The sequence below is a fragment of the Equus caballus genome, chromosome 1 (assembly GCF_041296265.1).
Source record: "Equus caballus isolate H_3958 breed thoroughbred chromosome 1, TB-T2T, whole genome shotgun sequence".
NCBI lineage: Eukaryota > Metazoa > Chordata > Mammalia > Perissodactyla > Equidae > Equus > Equus caballus.
The window spans coordinates 513,484-517,500 of NC_091684.1; the positions used below are offsets into that span (position 1 = coordinate 513,484).

Consider the following 4,017-nt stretch of genomic DNA (forward strand, 5'->3'; position numbering starts at 1 on the left):
GGTAATTCTAGAGCTAATACATGCCGACGGGCGCTGACCCCCTTCGCGGGGGGGATGCGTGGTTGCTCAGATCAAAACCAACCCGGTCAGCCTCCTCCCGGCCCCGGCCGGGGGGCGGGCGCCGGCGGCTTTGGTGACTCTAGATAACCTCGGGCCGATCGCACGCCCCCCGTGGCGGCGACGACCCATTCGAACGTCTGCCCTATCAACTTTCGATGGTAGTCGCTGTGCCTACCATGGTGACCACGGGTGACGGGGAATAAGGAGTTTCGGTCCGCGGAGAGGGGGACCTTGAGAAACGGCTACCACATCCGGGAGCGGCTGAGGCGCCGCGACCCACTCCGACCCGCGGGGAGGTAGTGACGAAAATCGCGGCGTTGCCGGACTCTTTCGAGGCCCTGTAATTGGAATGAGTTCACTTTAAATCCTTCGCGAGGATCCATTGGAGGGCAAGTCTGGTGCCAGCCACCGCGGATCATGCAGCTCCAATAGCGTATCCAAAGGTTCTCATCAAAAAGCTCGTCGTCGGATCTTGGGAGCGGGCGGGCGGTGGCCCGCGGGCGAGGGCGAGCCACCGCCCGTCCCGCCCCTTGCCTCTCGGCGCCCCCTCGATGCTCTTAGCTGAGTGTCCCGCGGGGCCCGAAGCGTTTACTTCGAAAAAATTAGAGTGTTCAAAGCAGGCCCGAGCCGCCTGGATACCGCAGCTAGGAATAATGGAATAGGACCGCGGTTCTATTTTGTTGGTTTTTGGAACTGAGGCCATGATTAAGAGGGACGGCCGGGGGCATTCGTATTGCGCCGCTAGAGGTGAAATTCTTCAACCGCGCAAGGCGACCAGAGCGAAAGCATTTGCCAAGAATGTTTTCATTAATCAAGAACGAAAGTCGGAGGTTCGAAGACGATCAGATACCGTCGTAGTTCCGACCATAAACGATGCCGACTGGCGATGCGGCGGCGTTATTACCCATGACCCGCCGGGCAGCTTCCGGGAAACCAGAATCTGGTTGCGGGGGAGTATGGTTGCAAAGCTGAAACTTAAAGGGATCGGACGGAAGGGCACCACCAGGAGTGGAGCCTGCGGCTTAATTTAACTAAACCCGGAAACCTCACCAACCGAGGCACGGACAAGATTGACAGATTGATAGCTCTTTTCTGGATTCCGTGGGTGGTGGTGCATCACCATGCTTGAGTTTGGTGGAGCGATTTTCTCTACCGTTAATTCCGATAACGACGATTCTGGCATGCTAACTAGTTAGACGAACCCCCGAGCGGTCGGCGTCCCCCAACTTCTTAGAGGGACAAGTGGCGTTGAGCCACCCAAAGTCAGCAATAAGCAGTATGATACCCTTAGATGTCCGGGGCTGCACGCGCTGCGCTCGGCTTGGCTCAGCGTGTGCCTACCCTACGCCGGCAGGCGCGGGTAACCCGTTGAACCCCATTCGTGATGGGGATCGGGGATTGCAATTATTCCCCATGAACGAGGAATTCCCAGTAAGTGCGGGTCATAAGCTTGCGTTGATTAAGTCCCTGCCCTTTGTACACACCGCCCGTCGCTACTACCGATTGGATGGTTTAGTGAGGCCCCTCGGATCGGCCCCGCCGGGGTCGGCCCACGGCCCTGGCGGAGCGCTGAGAAGACGGTCGAACTTGACTATCTAGAGGAAGTAAAAGTCGTAGCAAGGGTTCCCGTAGGTGAACCTGCGAGGGTCGTTTACCGGAGCGGCTCGCCGCGAGGCTGAACCTTAGGCCGCGCGGCGCGGGCGGGCCGGCGCGGGGGAGTGCCGGCCCGCTGGTCGCGAGGTTTGAAGAGGGGGCGCGCGGGAGGCGCGGGCGGCCCGCCGGAGGCGCGGGAGGCGCGGGCGCGCCTCGGTCCCGGGTCGGCGGTGGTCCGGAGGGAGTGGGCTCGATGCTCGGCGGCCCGGCCCCTTCCGGCCTCCGTCCGCCCGGCGTTCCGAGGCCGCCGCGTGCGCGCCGCCGCCCCCGGCGCTGCCGTACCGCGCCCTCCGGTCTCCCGGGAGGCGGGCCGGAGACTCTCGCCGCCGCGCCTCCGTCTCCGGCGCCGTCCGTGCCCCGCTCTCCGCGGGCGGCGGCGCCCTCGGCGCGACGGTCTCGGGAAGGGCGGCGTGGTGGCGCGAGCCCACGACCCCGGGGTCAGGTCCCCCGGGGGCCTCGGAGCCTCGGCTCACGCGGGGTGCCCGCCGCCCGCCGCCTCCCGTCGCCCGCCCTGGGCCGTTCCCCGGCCGTCGGCGTCGTCGTCCGTCCGACGGTGCCTCCGCGTCTCTGCCCGCCCTCGGCGCCCCGGGCGCCCGCGTCCGGCCGGCCACGTCCGCCACCCCCCTCGCCCTGCCCGCTCGCTCCCGCTTCCGCGCAGCGCCTCGCCCTCCGTGGCGGGGGCCTGGGCAACCCGGCGTGCCGGGGGGAGGCTCGGGGTCGGGTCTGGTGATCCGTCGGACGCGGGTCCGCCCGCGTCGGGGGCCGTGGGCGCGGTGGGGTCGTCGGTCGGCGGCACCCGGCGGCGGGGTTCGTCACGGGCGGGCAGCGCCGGGGCTCCGTCCGTCCCCGGGTGGCCGCGGGCGGCGCGGGCGGCGTCGAGGCGGTGGCCGCGCGGCACTACCCGCTCCCGCCTCGTCCGTTTCTTTGGCTTCCCCCCCATCCAGGTACCTCGCGTCCCGGCGCGGAGGTTTAAAGACCCCTGGGGGGCCTCGCCCGTCCGCCTTGGGTCGGGGCGGTCGGCTGACGACGGGGAGTCGGGAGGCCTGGCCCTTCTCCCCCAGACTCCGCCTCGCCGGGCCGGGGGGCGCCGCGCCGCCGTCGCGGCGGCCGTCGGGAGGGGCGTCCCCGGCGGCCGTCGTGTCATCGCGTGCGCGTGCGCGCCCCGCGTCCTCGGGCGAGGCGGGAGCCCCCGGGCGCCTGTGGGGTGTCCGAGCACGGCCCCGCGGGGCCCGTGCCGGACGCCCCGTCGTCCAACCTTCCGACCTCACGGAGTCTGGTCTCGTTGTGTCTTCCTGGCCGGCCGGAGGCACCCTCCCGGGGATGTGCCGTGCCAGGGGCGGGCTCTCCCCCGCCCTGGGGGACCCCACGATTCAAACTCGTCCCGAACTTCTCACGGTGGATCGGCTCGTGCGTCGATGAAGAACGCAGCTAGTGCGAGAATTAATGTGAATTGCCGCATCGTCATCGACACTTCGAACGCACTTGCGGCCCCGGGTTCCTCCCGGGGCTACGCCTGTCTGAGCGTCGCTTGACGATCAATCGCCCCCGGGGTGGGTGTCGCCTGCCCCCGGTGCGCGGCTGGGGTCGGGAGCAAGACCCCGGGCCCTCCGTCCCCCTAAGTGCAGACGCGGTGCCCCTCCTCCGCCCCGCGCGCCCGCCCCTCCTCCCACGCGCCCCGGCGCCCGGTCGTCGGAGGCGCGTGGGGGTCGGTGGCGGCGGCGCGGCGGGGGTCCCGGGGTGGGGCCGCCGCCCGCGAGTCGAGGGAGAGGCAGACGCGAGAGCTCGCGCCGACGAGGTGCCCGTGGCCGCCACGGTGCCTTCGGGGGCTCCCTCGCGCCGCACGCGGCCTCGGGGTGGCCGGGGCGGGACGAGACGGGTCCCGCGGCGCGCGGTCGGGGCCGCCGTGTTCGGGGGGCCCGCGTCCGGGCCGCCTGTCCGGTCGCCGCTCGCCCCCGTCGTGCGTCCCGGTGCGTCCGGCCGGCCCCTCCGCCGGTCCCCGGCGCGCCCGGGTCCCGGACCGTGACCCCTCCCCGGCCTCGCCCCGTCGGGGTGGCTCGCGCCGAGGCCGAGTCGCGTGCGCGGGGCCGCGCCCCGGGGACGCGTGCCCCGGCGGTGACTCGCGGGACGCCGCGGCGTCGTCCGCCGCCGCGCGCCCTCCCCCGGGTCGCGGCCGCGCCCGCGCTGCGTGCCGGACCCCGGGCGGGCGGGCGACGCGTCCGCCGCCCGCGGGCCGTGGGTCGGGCGGGGCGGGTGTCGGAGGCGGTGGGGACGCGCGCGGGAGGTCGGCGGTCGGGGGCGACCGCC

General features: G+C 71.1%; 1 pseudogene; it reads left to right on the top strand.

Annotated features, from left to right (window-relative positions):
* Positions 1-3,097: 3,097 nt before the first annotated feature.
* Positions 3,098-3,240, top strand: LOC138919285 (5.8S ribosomal RNA; annotated as a pseudogene).
* The last annotated feature ends 777 nt before the right edge of the window (positions 3,241-4,017 follow it).